The 19,512-nt window shown below is 34.2% G+C and overlaps 1 protein-coding gene across 3 annotated transcripts in view; it reads left to right on the forward strand.

Annotated features, from left to right (window-relative positions):
• Window positions 1-1,311: 1,311 nt before the first annotated feature.
• Window positions 1,312-19,512, forward strand: part of LOC148654880 (sodium-coupled neutral amino acid transporter 4-like) — a 44,186-nt gene continuing 25,985 nt past the window's right edge. Inside the window, exon 1 of one of the 3 annotated variants that reach the window (XM_088644779.1) lies at window positions 1,312-1,451. The gene's annotated coding sequence lies outside the window, so the exon portion shown is untranslated. Of the gene's footprint in view, window positions 1,452-16,529; window positions 16,550-17,438; window positions 17,587-19,512 lie in introns of those variants that run through there. The other 2 variants (XM_088644781.1, XM_088644778.1) reach the window with 2 other exon arrangements.

The raw sequence follows: 19,512 nt of genomic DNA on the forward strand, positions 1-19,512 counted from the left end.
TCAGTTAGGTGCAAAGAGATAAGCAAGCTGCACTGACCTAACAATCCCGTTGATTAAGCTCTCGATCATCCTGAAAATGACAGGCATGCCATTGTCTGATTTTCAATCTAACATCAAACTACCTAGGATAAATGCACATAAGAAAAGGATGGGAAAGTGGTTCAGACAGAGGAAGAGAAATTTTGTTTTAGGAATTTTTGTGCATTTTTCCTCATTTAAGTCTATAATTTTATCATGCTTATCTGGTATTTTCTACCTAGGTTTGTCATTTACCCATGTTCTTTTATACAAAAACTCTATTTTAATACTTTTCTTAGGTTTTTGAATAAAATTACTACTCCATTACACCATTTTAAAGCAGATATTTCAAAACCAAAATAATACTTGAGATCTGGGGAATCTTTGGGAACTTGGAAGTTTTAAAACTTCAAGTAAGCAGAACCTTTCAAACTCCACAGTTTCAAATTTCAGTTTTTCAAAGGTATGTACTGATAAAATAATTTAGTATATTTTTAAATGTAGTAATTTCACATTGAAAAATTCGTTTTCATTTGTTATTGTTTTTTGCAATTTGGTGTCCTGACTGTGGGTTATTTTTGTAGAAGTATGATTCTTTAAATGTTATAATAACACTTTCAAAAATATTCAAATCTGCTCTATTTTATTTGGTTTGTTAAAGGAAACGGTTCAGAGGTATTTTATGTTTTTAACAAAACGAAATATTATTCTGCTACAGTATGACCATTCTCATTTTCAGTTTTCTGCAGAAATCAAGCGAATGGAGCTAGTTAACTCCAAACTGTACGCTAAAATTAAAAAAAGGGATCTATTAAAATTTGTGTTAAATAATTGTGCGATTATGTGTGAACGCTGTGTCCCGTTTCATCTTTAAGCATTAGAAATATGCTCAAATTGTTTATTTTGCGTTTCTGTTTAGAAATCAGTCCGTGTGTGTCGTGAAACTGTCTACTTCGTTTATACAGTACATAACACGAAATGTACTAGAGTTGGTCACGCACGGAGAACCAGAGCTGTCAGGTAAACAAAACAGCAAGGTAAAAATTAAATAATAAATTATGACACTAATTGTAAAATTCGTAATATCATCATATCTGAACACAGGTACAACTTAATTTTGAGTTCACCTCAGACTTCTCTTTCCCAGGGAACCGTATTTAGAAACTGTATACACTATTTCAGACAGATTTTTGTGGTACATCCGTGAATGAAGAATGCAGTTGCAGCTTTGGGGTTCCTAAGTTATTTCTCCAATTCCGATTGGTTGCCCATCTGAGGGATGAAACTCGATGCTCTTAGGAGGGTAGTCGTCACATGGTGGAAATTTCCACTGTATCTCCATGCTGTTAAATGGGAAGGGTCTTGTTCAGCTATTCACAAATCTTATTCGCCCTTGCTTCAGCTGTGAATCAACAGAACTGTAAAGCAATAAGGTGCGTTTACACATTATCTTCTTTACTGGAGTTAATCAATGTGCTTAATAATTGTAGGAACGTGGGCTAGTATTTACCCCTGTAATCAAAGGGGAACGTTTACATTTGATACATGGTCAAAAAAAACTTGACAAAATGACAAGCTTAGTAGATAGAATGGGGAACAGTGGTCAGTGCTCTGGCGGTTTTTATGAAAATGGTTTAAAAAAAGTATTTTTGATATAATCGAGAAAATGTGGGTGTCTTAAAACTTGTTGAAAAGGCGTTTAAACATACCACCGGTGGCTACAGTAATGTTAAGTGTGCATGTGGTTGGCGTTTGTTTTGAACAGACTTGCTTACTGTGCGGCTTAGTAACATAGCTTGAGCTAGTGTAAAAATAGTTAAATTAAGAAAAAAGAACGTGAGAGGGTTTTAAATGGTCTTGAACTGCGCGTTGTTATGTGTTAATTGAATTTGACAGTGGAAAATGCAGATGTATTTAAAGGTCTGTTCAATTATGCATTTTCCCTGAAACTGAGATAACTTGTAGCAAGTAAATGTTTTTTGTGTTTGAAAGATTTTAATGACTGCAGGAAAGTTATTTTTTGACATAACGCAGCAGTACAATTGAAGGTATAGTTTTAATTAATGACAAGCATTTATTGTCCAATTATCTAAAGTTGATAATTTTCTTATGATATATTTGGATATAGTGAGGACTATGAATTGGAAGGATCTTTAATCCAACGGGGGAAAAAACATGTTGAAGGGGCAGTATCTGAAGAGCTCCAGTAGATAAATTGCTGTGTATATAGTTTTGTCCTGTTTATAAACAGCTTAGCGTTAGCGTGAATTGTTAAAGCATTGAATCCACGTAACGTTTAGCTTATGTTTTAACTGTCAGCTTTGTGCACATTTTAAAACTAAATAATTTTAAATGCAGACGGGTAGGACAAGTTTTATTGGGCCCTTTCTCTGCCTTTGATTGTTGTATTTATCAATATTATTTGTCAATATTGCAGGAACGTTTGTCATTATTGCAAAATTGCAATATATGCCTGTAGTTTTCAGGTTGGGCTACCAGCTCAAGCTCCGCCTAGCCTTGTGCTTTGGTTAGGGGGGTTATTCTGGAAGATTCTTTCGGGGTTAAGTCATTGTATTTCGGGCTAGGTCTTACTAGTCTTTGGTAAAGGTATTTTGGATTAATAGCTTCAGGAATACTATAAACTTTCTGTACTTAAAATTCATTACATGCAGTTTCATGCAAGGTTTTGCGATTTCAAGTACTTGTAATTCAAAAGTGTGCCTTTTTTTGTATTTATATATTCTATATATTTGTACAAATGTATAGATGTTCAAGCTCAGATTTGCGATAAATAAGTAGCACTGAACGACGCATAGTGAAGAAGTGTGTAGTAATCAGAGTTTTGTGATTCAAATAATGGCAAGAAACATATTCTTGAATGTTTGTGCTAATCATTATTAAAAAGTGTATATTTTAATGGTATAGATAATGCTGCTAATATCGGAGTATCAGAACGCATGCGCACTTTGGTGTTTTAATGTTGCTGTGGCACTAGGCAGAAATGTAGAGAGGAAGCCACACGTTGAAACCATGAACCAGGTGTTTCACAGACTCTGATTGGCACTTATTTTGGACTACTGGATGTTGGTTTAGGTAAACAAATACAGGGCTATTTCTGACCATGGAGTGTGAAATTAGCCTCAATGTTAAGGCTACACAAATCCAAATGGGGCTACACAGTGTAAAGTGGATCGGATCACAATGGGTGTTGAAACTCATGTATTTTCACAAGGTTTGTGTTCACAACAAAGGGTTGTGGGTGTCTCAAGTTGGCTAACCAACAAAGTTGTTGAAGCCGATACCATCGCTGTTTTTTAATAAAGGGCTGGCTGAAATCATCGGATCAATAAGCTTCTAGTAACCAAGCAAGCTAGATGAGCTGAATGGATTCAGATTTTCTTCACAAACCGTTTTAGGATTATTTATCGAGATGTCAGTTTATGATAACAACAATTGATATTTGATTAGCTTATGGTTAATGCTTTCAAACGTGCATTATTGCTTCATAACTAACAGATTTGCTGAATGAAGCATGAACACAACTGCACCAAAAAATGACTGTTTACACGTGATAATGTAAAAATATTTTACTTCTTCTTTAAAAGAAAAGTTGAAAGTTGAATGTATCAGCATCTATTGCCTTTGTTTTATACTGTTAGAAGCAGGATAAAAAAAAAAGTTTTCAAAGCTACCCAGTGGTGCTTTTAATAAGGTTGGCTCCCATACGTCCTGTGAAATAATGGGCATCTGCCAAGAACAGTGTCATTAAAGAACACCCATTGTGTTCTCATTTCCTCTCATTTGAAACTCATTAGTTGTTGCATTCCAAATTTATTAACTGGAATGGTGCTGAAAGTGTAATGTTATTATTGGTTAATAAGATGTAAAATATTCTGTTTTGCAATAGGAAGAAATAAGAAGAGAATAAGGGGTTTGATTAGATTAAGCAATGCAAATTAAACAGAGAAATGTGATATTACAACAGTATGTATAACATTATACTTTTATATTGTAGTGTTAGAAGTTTCAGTCAAAATTCTTTAAGAAATATTTAAAAAATAAGTGATCCTTTGTTAACTATCCAGAGAACTTTCTAAAAACTATATTAAATCAAAACTGTGACCTAAATGCCAAGCACGAATTCTGTCTCAGCCAACTTGTTGGCAGCATTTCTTTAGATGGACACAAAAAGCCTCTGGCAGACAGAAAGCTGCCATCATCTGATGCATTTGGAATGCACTTGTAGCTTGTAGTTGAAGGATTTTTTAAGTCCATGTCTTGGTGGTATAATTGTGTTTATTATTGGTCTTAAGCAGCAAAGTACTTGAAGACACCAAAACTTAGATTTTCTTTCTTATTTACTGTTTTAACTTGGGGTATATAGCAGGCACTTTTAAATGCATGTACTGTTTGAAGATTAGGATCATTGTGTTATAGACCAGAAAATTAACAAATTAACTCTCTGTTCCCCATCATTCCTGCTTTTTAATCCTATATTCAATTATAAATATGCTGGATTTTAAATTCTCCAATAAAATGTTATGATACTCTTTTTTTCTAAGACATTTTGATAATTTATAACAAAGTCCTTGCATATCATTTGAGATTTATGTAGATGTCTGAGTAGTATTAATATAATTGAGTTTTATTCAAGATTTTAAAGATTAACTCATACTTACAGTAATATCCGGAATTTTGATCTGTTTACAATTGTGCCCCACTTTTATGAAAGTTAAACAAAATGTGGAAAAGAAGTCATTAAAGTTTGCTTTTTCATCTTATTAACTTTACAATTATGTATTTTATTTGTAGAAACTTGTGTTTAACGCCCAAGAACCTTTTCTAATATTCTAAATAGTCAAAAACCCCGCATAATTTATAAAAAGTTTAAACTAGGTAATGCTAAAACTAAGAAAACTCCAAAGATTCTACTATTTTGTATACATTTATAAACCTTGGCTTCATTAATAGAAACTTTCTTTAGCCAATGTTTTTATCGGTAGTCCTCTAATTCACACTTAAAGTGTCTTTCATTTATTTAGAATGTGGCCAGTATAGTGAAGTAATATGAAATTTCCTTTGTAATTGTGATTTATAGCCATTTTTGGTTGATTTGAATAGAATAGCACTGATATGTGCTACATATTGTTTAAATTCACAAACCACTCTCTTGTGACAACTTTTTTTAGGATTTTAGTTCAGGATTCATAATTCTTGAAAAAGTGGTCTTGCATGTGGAATATGGAAGCCTACTGTTGTCTCATCTTTAACAAATCATGAGTTCTTTGTCAGATACTGCAGTTTTCTTTTAAATGCATGATGTCTGTGATCAACCAATGTACCTTGTATTTTACTTAAGGTGAAAGAATACTGAAAGAATACAATTCTAGAGCAATCTGGGTAATCTATGATGTGTCATAAGAAGATGTATACACAAATCAGTGTTTTCTAGTTCAATTCTAAGCTTTACTTAACCAGATCAGATCAACCAGAACAACATGTTTACGTTCATTCTGTTCTCTCAGTGTTAAGATGGCACAAGAAGGGGAGGTTTTTGTTTTATGCAGTCTACAGTTCTTCCATGTCAATGAACAGCTTAAATGCCTATCCCACTACTGCTGGATTCACATGTTGTTCTGAGGATGGTACAGTATACATACAGGACTTGCGACATTCATCTTGGGTTTTGTCTACTGTTGGAGAAGCCAGTAGTAGCACTTCCGGTTCTGATCTTACTGTGGAGTGTAAATTCATGTGTTAAACCCGAGAGTTACACTGCCCTAAACCTACTGTATTTTTATTTAATAATACCTACTGTATTATATCTACAGATAGAATAATCACCTACTGTGTGTTTTTTGAATCATACCCTAACATTTGTCAAATTAAATTTTTTAGACTTCATCAATTTCACCACTTGGTGAATGTCATCTACTGCTAGTTGGTTTCTGTACTATTCATTAAGATAACTGTCTTTTTGTGGTAATTCTGTGCTTCATCGGTGAATAATTTTCTGGCTATCCAGTTAAGATTGGCAGGAGTGATTGGTAGCAGCAGGAGTCCTAAGTGAAAATGGTGAATATGCCAGAACCTTATTTATTTTCATCAAGTAATACTTTCAAGTGTTTGGCGGTTTCATTCTGGAAACACCCTGTAGAACATAGCATCTGTAAAATCTTTAACTGTCAAGATAACACACATTTATTTACCACAGTTCTGGAGACAAAGTTACTTATTTGGTTTTGCGATATAGATAATATTCTAAACAAAAGCTGACCTTGTCTCATCTCTACAAATTCCATGGGTTTTTGCTTGGTGCTTGGTTTCCTCCTACTTTCTAATGACATGCTGGCTAGGTTAATTGGTGTCTCTAAATTGTCTCTGTGTGTGTGCTCATTCACTCTGCATTGAATTAGCATTATGTCCAGGGGGTAATCCCACCACGTGCCTTATTTGTCTGGGACAGGTTCTGGGTTGGCACAACACTTGCCATGAAGAAGTGGCTTTCTGAGAATCAATAATGACTGCTAGTACAACACAGATACCAATCACTATTCTTCACAGAACCTCTGTTGCCACAGTAGAGATTTGTGAGATGTCCCTGGTACTTATGAGCTCTGGCTTCTTCCTGTTTGGTCAGTGAAGCTGAGATAATGGGAATATGTTCTCTGCAAACATTGCACAGTTCCTTTGACTGTGCTAGAAGGTGGATTGCCATGTTTTTAATTTACTTTATTCCATTGTCACCTCATTTGTATTGTACATGTAGAAATGCTTTAATGTTCTAAAGCATAACACCCCAGAATATTTTAGAATTTCATAATATTTATAATATTTCAGAACATTAAAAGTTGAGTAATGAAAAACTAGTTTCATGGAGTTTTATGGCAACATCCATGAATGATATCATTTAGATTAAAGTTTTTTTCTTATTGATATGTTGTAAGAGCAAACAAAAGTTTCTGCAAAAAAAACTTTCAAAGGTGTAAATATCCCAAAAGAGGAACGACTCTCAAGTGAATTTCTGGATATGGGCACTCTTTGACACTAAATAGAGAGAAAAGCACCTAAATTAGCCAAAACATTGATAAATTTTAATACATTATTTACAGGCATAAAAGAGGATCAGCAGCTATCATAAGGTGTATGTAGATGAGGGGAAAACAGCCATGGCAAGCATTAAGTACATACAGGGGTCACACAGATTAACTCATTATACAATTAGTTAGTCTCAAGTGGCTGCAGAATGCACATTCAGACCAAAAAGAAATGACAGTAGGAAAACTGAAACTAAACATACTACATTTAAAACTGAAAAATGTATTGTAAATAATATACTGAGTACACACCTATTATTTAATTAATCGGATGAATAAATTGACATTAACAATTGTCCTTCCAATATCTTTTAGCATTTATAAACAAGAGTATTAACTTATGGTTGCTAAATAGTTTCCACATTTCCAAGTAATAAATCAATTTACATTGCCTTTGAATGTGATCTAGACTGCCCCTTTATGTATTGAATATATTTAATCCCACAATACCACAAAAAGTAAGATCCAAAATTCAGTGATTTGCAGTCTTGAATACCGGTCTGTTGAGGAGCTTTCATTGTTTCTCTGTATAGAGCTTTTGAGTTAATTAAGTCAGATATGACTTTCTTTGGTCTACTGTACATACTGTAACCCACAGCTTCTTTATTCAAAAATCTGACCTCCTCTAGATAAGCATGTTGTTGAGAATCTAGTATTCATTGCTTAGTTCATCCTCTGATAAAGAAAAAATGAGAAAAGACTTCTACTCACAATAAATATGCAATTTTGCTATAAATGCTGACCATATTGAGAATAGCCAGAATAATGCTAGGGATACCATCTTAGGTAACAGTGATGAAATCTCTTCTCTCTCAAATGTATTACAAGTGATCTCAAGTGAAAGTAATTAGACATTGTCTCACTTACAGAGTCTATACAAGATACAGTTTGTTTTCCCAGAGGGGAAAACTTTCAGAAGAATATAAAGTACTAGTTTCCAAGACAACTTGTTATTCAAACAGTTATGTTCATGCTTTGGGATGTCCTCAGACAGAAATGTAGTGTCCAAAAAAGTATTCGTGGAATCATGTTGTAACTTGCAAAAAATAGTTACAGAAGCAAATTACTTTTTATTTCTAGATCATATATTAGTATTGGCATTATAAGACTATCATGCTTTTTGTTAGCCAGTTTGATTATTGTTAACTAGTACTTATGCTGTGCATAATGGAACATTAAATTACAGAGACATATTTCCACCTATACAGTTAATGTACAAGGTACAAATGAAAGTTCTTTGTTCAAAATCCAATATTCCATGTCATTTTACAGTCTATTAGTTAAACTTAATAGAAGATAACAATTTATAGTGTTTTTGTGATGTTTTACAGTGTTTTCTTTCTCTGCTTGGTTATCATTTACTGTACATCATTTAAAGTTGATGAAGCTATACTCCATTCTTGATCCAAATGTCCGCATCTTAGTACTCTTGTGTATCGGAAGTAATTGGTCATGAAAAGGATCTTTTGATTGTGAAGAATATGGACCAATCTCTTGGCAGTTCGATTAGATTTTTTATTGGACAACCAAATCTGAATTTGGCCATCGTGTTATTACAATATGTCTCTTGTAATCGTTTTTTGAAATATGTATTTATACATAATAAATATGATTATAACAAGTTGCTTTCTGACATACTTTATGAACTTATTTTATGGCCAATAGTTTCATCTGCTTTTTTTAACCGACCTGCTGCATTCTCTCTATTCAAGTCATACAGTGTTTACGTCAACATAGTCATTTGAGGAATGAAGCATAAGATTTTGTGCTTATATCATGTCTTCTTGATTGACAATAATAAATTCCCATATTTGTGACATGCTGTGCTATGATGTTGGTAGATGTACTGGAGTCTTTATAAGTCTATCAGTGCTCCAAAAAGTGTCACCCTTTCCACTGTGAGTAACATTAGGATTCTTGAGACAGCTCTTCATAAATGTGTTTTTTTTTTGGTTATTTAGTATGATAAAAATATTGTTAGGCATATTGTATGTCTGAAATAGCATACAATTTGTCCTGCAGGATTGTGCACTGTTTCTGTAATAACAATTGAATATAGCATAATGTATATTTGTTCTTCTAAGTTCACACATGCTAAGCATATTCATTGTATGCACAGCACAGACTACACTTTTTTAAATATTTCAGATATTATTCTTAAATGTGTTGAGAAAAAAATATAATTTATGCAGCTGCACAGCTAACTGTGTATCCCAATCATTTTCTTTATTTAATCAGATCATTATTATGCCAGTAGTGTTGAAAACATAGCATATTTCAAGAGTATTTTTTAATTCTGCCCAAATGGGAACGGATTTTTGTTTTCACTGAACTCTTAATACATGTCTAGATTTTAACCTTAAAATCATTCCTTTGTGTCTGATTTCCAAACTTGACTTGACTTATAAAGACCTGTATATTTTTTACTCATCTGTTATACTTTGTCTTTTATGTGCTGCACATGCCTTGTCCGTGTACCCAGAGCCATCTCATGGGGGGGGTTCTTGTGTGTAGTTTTGGCGGCAGGGAGCAGCATTCAGGTGATGAAATAGCTACCTAACCGGCCTGCGCAAACAGACATACAGGACCGAACATAACTACTCATCGCCGTTGTTTCTAATACTGTCGGTACCTTCAGGTGTCCAAATGCTAGCATCCTAGTCGTCGTCGAGATCTGCGTCCGTGTCCGTTTCGTCTGCACTCCTGCTTTTTACAACGAACCCTTCCAAAGACCCTTTAAGTGCCACATTTGCATACTCCCTTTTTCTTTTCTCGCACCCCCTGTAGTGTTTTAGAAATTTGTCCCTATCTCTGTTTGTGCTCGCCATTTTTACCAACGGCTAACTTTTTTTCCAAGCTTATTTAGTTCTGCCGCAATCCCTTTTAGCTGGCAACCGATGGCCTATGTGTAGTTAGTGCCTCCAGTTCTGAATAAAGCATCTGCTTTCCCACTAACTTTAGATTTCATCTTGAGTTAAAATATGAGTTTCATGTGTCGCTTTATTAAAATATTTAAAGATGTTATGTATTTATATTTTTATGTGTGTGTGAAGCGGGACTGGGGCTGGCCAGCGCTGGGCCCTGGGCAGCCGCCCCCTTCTCCTCCCCCTTGAAACAGCCTTGCACGTACCGTTGTTTGGATGGCTGTTAAGTCCTCTTTTTTACAACACTTGTTTTTTACAAGTTCAAATGGTCATTAAATTTGGAATCAACTGTTTTTAAGAGAGAGGGCTAACCAAATAAGTTAAATTTCCATCATTTGTAGTAAAAAAGTTGGGAGTGCTTAATAGCCATTCTTTTTTCAAGGCATTTTCTACATTTCATGGATTTAATTGATTTGGTGAAAATGAAAAACTATCTTTGTCATATCTCATTTGCAAAATTTACATATTATTCTGAATATATTTACTCTACACCTGTATGCTTTTTGTGTAACCTGTAACAATTGCATATATCAACCAAAGGTAAATGGGCACTTTAATTACTGTCTTGTGCATGTTTGTGTGTGGGGCTGTACACATGTGAGCAGATTATGTGCTGATAAGGCTGATACTGACCAGAATGGTTTTACAGTGGTCTCTGGGCACAAGGGTAGGTGCACTTCTGTGATTCTGTGTTAATTACAAAACATCTTAGACCACTTTCACTTTTATGTTAAGATCACTTAATTGGGCAGACAACAAATTTCTTGTATTAGGAATTTGTCATTTTTGCATACCCCAACTTGCTCTCCATCAGACACATAGACAGGGAGAGAGAAGCTTGGGGTCAGAGCACAGGGTCAGCCATTTATATGGTGCCCCTGGAGCAGTTGGGGTTAAGGGCCTTGTTCAGGGGCCCAACGGCAGCAATGTGCACAGTCTTTGCACAAACAAGACTGCAGGAGCTTTTTCAAGTCTTTGTTTCCCAATTTGCTCCTGATTTTCTAAATGCCACTCTCCAACTTTGACTAAAGTGCCTCAAGGGGTTCAGAACAGTTGGCTGAAAACTACCAGAGCTGGGCATGGTTTGTTAGCTTGACACATACCAATTCCAGTATTAGGATGTAGGAAGTATGTCAGTGCTCTGTTCAGTGCCCACACTGTGCTTTTACGATGTGAAGAGAAGCTAATAGCCTGACGGAGCACATTTCAGAGAAAACATGCATATTGTCTTCATCTCTCCAGTGCTGGTAGTTCAGCTTTGCAGTATGCTGCACATTTCTGTCAAAACACTATTCACTGGTAATGCCATAAAGGGTAATTGATTTTTTGTTTAATATAGAAAAACATAAAAGTAATTTAAAAGATTTTACTTTGTCTTTTCTTTCGAAATGTAAAACTCGATGGTGGTGAACTCTAAAATTGGTATGCTGACCAGTGCATTCAAACGCCCTTTCAAAATTTTCTTGACAACCACTCCATTAATTGACAGTTGCCAGATTCCATCAACAGCTAAAAGTGCTTATTATTACCAGACCAGGTCATCAACTGCTTGGTGAAACATTGCTGTGATACAAACTGCTCTTATTGACACTGATCAAATTGCAGCATATGTTTTTGAGTGAATTGTACAAAAACTGTTCATTCAGTTTAGTCCAAACCTGATACATATCATGCTTGATAAAATGCCATTACCAAAGTATACATTGGTGCTCCTGTGTAAACCAATATGCTAACTTGACTACCACTGGCTATTTCTGCAGTTGTGTTCTGAGCATTAAAACTGTTCATGGTCAAATGGCATGTAACTAACTGATCAACATAAAAAATAGCAGGCATCATCCTGGGCTCTAACATATTGACAAATGTCAGTAATATAGATGCCTGACTACCAGAGTGCTTTCCAGCAATATTTCATAACATGGACTTTTGTCTGTGCAATCATGGTTCTCGTGTTAGTGATTTTCATATATTGTTTCTTTACTAATATTTACTCCATAACACCATAACCACATTACTTTCTTATAGTAGTTCATGATAATAGTGTGTGCTGGGTTTAATATTTTATTAGGTCTTTAATTGGGCTATATTGATCCTGTAGAGAGAGATGTGTTTACAGCTCTCAAATTTATTGCAATACCATGGATCTGAGTAAGTAGAGGACCTCCCAGTTGCCTATTAAAAACCTTAAAATATAATCTGAACAGGTGAATTGTTAGCAAACTGTCCATTTAATGAATATACAATGAATCAGCTAATTTGTCTATATAAAATTAAGATTACTGTTGTTGTCCAGAAAAGTAAGAATCAAAATATGGTTCCTATTCCCCATAGGCAAACTTAAATAACATGCTGTATTGAAAATAAACATTTCCTGTTTTCTGTTTTTAAATCACCACACCTTTTTTTATTTATTTGCTCTTGTTATTTGGTTACATTCAGATGTGTAAATGGCAAACATATTCGTTTTTTGGTATCAGAAGTTCACAATTTTACTCCAGCAGGTTCACAAAAACAAAATAACATCAGTGTTATATGTTTTCACTCACTGTTGGCTTTAGTGGTGTTGAGTAAAGTTCACAGAAAGGCACATTTTTCCTGACGGTTCTTTGGAATATTTTTTTCCAATGCCCTCTTTTGGCCTAGTAAACAATAAGCAGAACAATATTTGGTCATTGAGGACATTAATTTTTAATCTCTAACTTCACAATAAGGAAGGTTGGTGGTAGATGTAAAGTGTAATTGGAATCTGGTCATTTACACTGTAGAAGAACTTCATTTTAAATGAGCTCTCTACTGAATCTAACCAATGTATTGTTAATAGTTCTAAATCTGTACATTTATTTATTTTTTATTAACATAATCATCAGACAGCCTGCAACCAATCAGAATGTTACTAATGTGTTTGGAAAACAGAAATACACCGTTTCTTTGCAAACTGAGAATTTTTGTTTTTATAAGACCTAAATTATCCTATACTTCTGTCTAGATTTCACTTATTTGCTTTTCCTCTTTGGAGTAGTAATATTCAGTAGAATTCATCCGAACATTGTCTAATGAAAGATCAACCTATCAGTTAACTGTAATCTTGATAGTATCTGATGTATCCATTACATATCTATTTCTGTTTTGTATTTGTTCTTGTTTGCTCTGACTTTTCCCAAAATGCAATGAAGAAGCTTTTCTTCATGATTTTTCTAAGCTTCAAATGAAATGGCAGAATCCTTTTCAGTATCACAGAACAGCAAACATTGCTAAAATTAAACGTTCTGTTTATTTATGACAATGTCTGATTGGGACTTGTGAGTGACGTAAAGCACATTATTTACAGTGTAGTGTAGAATCAGAGTTAAATGTAGAGTTGCTGTAGGGCTCCTGAGTGGCTCAACAGGTAAAGTTTTTCACTTTGACTTGTGAATTTAATTCTGGGTCACAAACCAACTGTGACCGGAATTCTTAATTGCACAAAACTGGTTCAGTGGCATTGTAGGTGGGGCTGGAGTTGGTGGGGGGGGGGGGGTAAATCAGATACCAGTGAAACAGTGTCTTTTGCAGCTTCGCAGTCACAAGCTTGCACCAATGTCAGTGGGGGCCATGTCTCATCTCCAACTGGGACTGAGCCTGTTATAGGTCACTTTGGAGTTTGTATCGTTTTAATAAATGAATAACTTGGATGGGTGGGCTGAAGGAGACTGTCTGCAATTTATGTTGATAACAGAGTAGTAGCTGTGATCCAAGATAAAAGGACACAATTTGCAATTCTAAACTGGGTGGGTATATATCAGAAGATAACTGGTGATTTTAAACTTTAAGAAAGCATGTGAAGTTAACTATTTTGTACCTGGTTAAAACTGTGCATTGATCAAGCATTTTTGTAATTTTGTTAATAGCACAGTTAAAACAATATGTAAGTGGCACTGTGTACAATGTAACTTGTTTTGTGTGGCCTCTATGTATATTATTGTATAGTGACTGTAATACACTATGGTACATCTGGTAATAAACTGCTAAGTCAGAAGAATGTGTTTCATTTGAAAATATTAATCTTTATGTTCTAGTTAATTTGTTCTCTTCTGTTTGGCACTTCTGTAACAATTACTCTACACAAAAAACAACCTCACTTAAACCTGTTATAATTTTAAGTGTTAGGGTCTTGACACATGAAGTCAGAATGTCTGGTATTTATCATAACATTGCTAGAAAAAAACTCCTTGTCAGTTATGTTGTCTTCTTTTTGTTATACAGTCCTCTTCAATAAGATGCTCGGGTTTCAGAGTTTCAAATAAACTTGATATTATATCTTAACTCTGAGAAACTAGTTACTGATAATACTGTATCTCACAAACCTGTGTACAGAATACAGTAAAGGGGAAATTCTAGAGGAATCTGTTTTCTAGGATTTCTCTTGTTTTCACCAGCCCTGTTTTTTAACTTTTGGGCTATGCAGACTTGTGCGTATTCATACATTCATGTTTAGACACATTTTTTACAAAAGAGTAGTTAATATAGGAATTAGAAATACAGCATGCATACTATGTAATCTAAGTAAAATAATTTATTCCTCATAATTTAAAAGAATATATTCAGGGTCAAAAGAAAGACAGAACTAAATAGAATACAATTAAAATGTCATATAACATCTGTATGTTCCAATGCTTAATTAAGCTTCATAACCAAGAGATACAGTACAGGCACTAAAAATATCAGTGATAAAAACTACAAAACAATTGACAGAGCTAAAACAAATACTTTTAATTGCTAAAAGACTACACTTCTTAAAATATTTACAGATATTTTGTTTTTGTGCAGCAAAAACATAAAAAGTGTGTGTCATAGGAACAGTTTCCAGTAAAAATCTGGTTTATGATGCATGAATACTGGACTGTGCTGAACTGCATTTGTGGAAGGTGTGCCTATGAACTCGCTGAACTGTTTATTAGGTGAAGTACAGTCATCGAGTCACATTCTCCTGCGATGGGTTTGCATATCATGAAGGAATTGAAACAATCTTTTTAGCTGCCCAGCTTTTCTGTTGCTGCCTGCTCCAGCCATACTAACTCAAAACTGTCAAATGATCAAAACAGGAACAAATTGCCATTTGTGAAAACTGCAAACTACAGAAATTCCAAGAAGTCCTTCCTTCCGTTTATTGCTAAACTTTTAAATTTAATTTGCTTTTCAGAAGAAGACTTCTGAGAGGCAGATTTATTAGCCACAAATACCCTTCAGCAACAAATAATCATCTGTACAAAATAGTTTCAACTAATCTACTGTGAAATAAAGTTAAGAACTTACACAGTGTAGTGTATACATAGATAAGACTTAAATAAGCAGCATGGAGCCACAGTGTTAAGCATTGCTACCTCACAGCGCTGGGGCCCAGGTTTCATTTCCGCACCTTGGATGCTACAGTATCTGCGTGGCTTGTATTTTCCCCCAGTGTTTGTGAGGTAGATTATTTGGCTTCCAGGAACATTCCAGACCTTGGTGTGAGTGTGTACATGTCTGTTTATGTCTGCCCTGCAGTGGCTAAGGTGTACCCTGCCTTGCGCCTGTCGCTTGCCAGGATCGGCTCTGGTGCCACCGCAACAGTAAATTGAATAAATCAGCTGGACAATGGATGGATGGTAATGCCTGCTGCTCTTGCTGTTGGTCCAAATGTTAGATGGGATACCTGGTTGTATTCTTGACCAAGGTACTTCACTCAAATTGCTCCTGTTAATGTGCATATCTACTGTATATATTTATATAAGAGTTATTCTCCAGGTCATCATTGTAAATGTTCATTGCAAATGACTTAACTGGTCAAGTAAAGAGTTAAAAACAAAAAATAATAGATACTGTATGTGTATGTGTATTATTTAGTATTAAAAAGATATCTTAATCACTGTTACTGTGCTGTTTTCTGAATTGTAATGTAAATTATTTCTGTTAAAGGGGCTGGATGGGCTGAATGGTCTCGTCTGGTTTGTAACCTTTCTTTAGTCCCATTTTAGTCAGGAACAGATACGCAACGTGTCCTGATGACATCCTGTTTTAGATTGCAATGTTAATATTTAATATTTCTTCGGGTGAAATATGTCTTTTGAAGCATGACTGTATGTAGATTCTACTCGGTAATGATTTTCTCAAGTGGTTTTCATTTTACAAAAAGTTTAATAACACAAAGGAAATATTGTTTAAAACAATGGTTTGGTCAAAAAAAAAAAAACCTGTAACGATTAAATTCTTTAGTTTACAAAATGATTAGTGCAGATCTGATAAGGGTATGGAAAAGTCCCCATCAGATAACAGCTTTGTTTCCTAGGATACAGATTCTCCATCAGCAGGAGGTTAAGAGTAGAGCTTAATGGTCCAAAGGTTATGCATTTGTGATAGTCTTGGGGAACAGTTGATTGGTCCAAAGATGTTCACAGGTGTTAAATATAAGCAGTGCACTTGTGGATGATGAGCAGATTGAAGAGTAAGCTAAATGCACTGGATGACAGGCCGAACAGGAGCTTTTATGACATGGTCAGTATGTGTGATTTCATTGGGTGATTTGGATGGAGTAATAATTTGAACGCTGCTACAAAATGGGAATTATTGATACAAGATGTTCGTATTTGTACCAATTTTTTTTTTTTACAGCAAATCTATAACTTAAAGAGTAATCCAATACTGCATGTTGGTTTTTTGTTGTTTTTTTTCTTTGAATATTAATGAGAAGATTAAATGTGACCTTTTTCATTTTCTAAAGGAATACATCTGAACTCAACAGTTTTACAAGATTTTATTAATTGGTGCAATTTGTTTATTGTATTTCAGTGTAGTTTTTCATACCATATTTTTATCTTTTTTAATCTATAAGAAAATATTTTTCAAAATCTTTATTGCTTTTTGTTATTTCATTACTGCATTTGGTGTCAGAGGGAAAAGAGTGTGATTAAATTATAGAATTTACGTTTTTGCTACACATTTATTACTACTATTACAATTGTAAAAGATGAAGTTTGAGCAAGAATGAAACATTATTTTTTTTAATTCTCTAGTAAAAAAATGTAAAAAATTAAGTTATTCTATCCAGTGACAAATAGAGTAGTAGAATCTGATTGGAGACTTGTGTCACAGCCCTCAGAAACACCCATTTGCCCCTGAGAGAATTAGAGTAAATATGGTTTATTGAATCGATTCCAATAACAGCAACAGCTGGCTGCCGTGTCTGCCAATGGCACTGACTGCTAGAAGGCACTGTAGAGAAACACAGGTTTTTGGCCCTCCAACCCCACAAAGCAAACAGCAGCCGGTGCAATCCTGATGTTTAATCTCTGATGGAGTTTTGAAATGGATGTGATTTCTCTATTGGTGACGCAAATGAAGGGTTACAAATTTGGACGCATCTATGATTGGTCCATAGGGTGCCCTCCCACTTGTGTTTAAAGAATGTCCCTTCACATGTCTGGATTAAATGAATTAGCTTTCCTTTGCTGTCAGTGAAGAGTCAATTTGGTCGTTCCAAATCCACATTTCAGAGTACCTACGGGAAAATTTGCCGAGGATACCTTTATGAGGTATATTTATTGCATATTCCAAGCAAATGTTATTTGTATGTTGAGGTTTCGTGCTTTAATTTGATAATTTGATACTTTTCTGATTTTCTCTTGCTATATGTTATATTTAGAAATTAATCTAACATTCTGGGAATTTGTAAGTTACTTAACCGATTTGATTACACTTTGTTTTTTATGTGATAGGAAAATTGCTCGTTAAATTAAGTGGTTTAGCAGATATTATGCTTTGCTTACTCAAGATCGCGCTTATTTTTACAGTTTTAGCAGTAAACGGTGTTGCCCTGTTACCTTTTAATTTCCTAAAAGTTTTAGATCGACAAAATGTTTTTGTTATTCCTTGATTAAGATCTTACAGTTTTCTCTAGTACTTATAAAGGAAGTTGTAGTTACAAAAAAGCGGAGTATGAAAACAACAAAAGGTTGTTGTATTACGTATGTGTTGTCAATTCGTCGCATGGCGCGTGAATTTAGAGAAAATCAATATATTTTAATATAAAATCAATATGTCACAAATATTAGAACATAACAGCTGCGGAGAACATTGCACATTACGTCCGGTGTCTATTTGGTGCCGGCAATTTGATAAAAATAGATATCCGTGAATACCCGTCGTTATGAAAATAGCAACGCCATATTATTATTATTATTATTATTATTATTATTATTATTATTATTATTATTATTATTATTAGAAATTCAATTATAAAGTGAAATTCATTTTCAGTTCCATTGGGGTGGGATAAGACCCGGGGCATATACTTTGGGCTTATATTTTAATCAAGTTAAACATATATATTAAAGTTTGAAGTCTCTGCATGGACTAATTTGACAGGTGCAAATTGTATTTTTGTATAATTGTAGTCAATATTATAATACCATCAATATTATAATAAAGAAAAAGAAATGTGAAATATGTTTAAAATGCAAACGTACAGTGTACAGGCAATTAATGAAACTTGAATCAGACAAAACAGTTAAATTCGATTAGTTGCTTTCGATACGTGAAAAAGGTGAACTTGATAAGTGGCTTAAAATTATGTTGCTTATTAAGAAATATACCTTTCTTAGCCTGATCAGATTTAATTATTGTGGTCTTAAAATTTTATTTTTTGCCACCCAATTGCACGCTTTGTAAAGTGCAGAATATTACTGGAGCATTATTTTTATTCAAATTTTAAAATTAACATAATTGTTTTTTAACAGGAGGTCATGATCGTAACACAGTTGGGATTTTTTTTTAATTGTCACTTCATTACTAAAGCTGTCATAACTGGGCTATACTGCGAGCTAGATACAGATGTCTTTGGTTTTGTGGCTGATGTTATTTTATTGAACAGCACTGAAAAAAAAACCCAAAAAACAGTATGATGCAATTCATCTCAGTCTAATCCACCACTGCCTAAAGAGAATTGAGTTGTTCCTTAGTGACGTGCAAGTGTGTTGCAACTCAATGTGCAAAAGCAAATTAGTTGTGGTTTACGACGTTTGTTTCTAGCTTCCATATTGATTATTATTGATCTGTTGTGATTAGGCTCTATATCAAATCTAAGAGAACTGGTACACAGTTGTTTTGTTTTCCTCTTTCAGGTGCTACACAGTAGACACATCTGTGTAAAAAATGTTAGTAATATTATATTTATCCTGCATTGCGATATAAATGGTTGGATTTCAGAATGACTATAAGAAGTACCTTGTTGCGTAAGATATAATGCATAACATATAGAATCATTTTGTTTCCCATTTTAATAAAGGCACATGTTTTGGTTAAAACATTTATTAAAAATGTTCTTTTAAAGAAGGGAGAGAAACGATTAATCATGCGGTAATTGCATTACGTTAATAGCTTAAGCTAACAAGTATACAAGTTTTTTTAGTTTTTTTAAATCGACGAATCATTATATTTACACTTCTTACGATGGCAAAAAA

This window comes from Lepisosteus platostomus, chromosome 9 (genome assembly GCF_059453375.1).
Source record: "Lepisosteus platostomus isolate fLepPlt1 chromosome 9, fLepPlt1.hap1, whole genome shotgun sequence".
In the NCBI taxonomy this organism is placed as follows: Eukaryota; Metazoa; Chordata; class Actinopteri; order Semionotiformes; family Lepisosteidae; genus Lepisosteus; species Lepisosteus platostomus.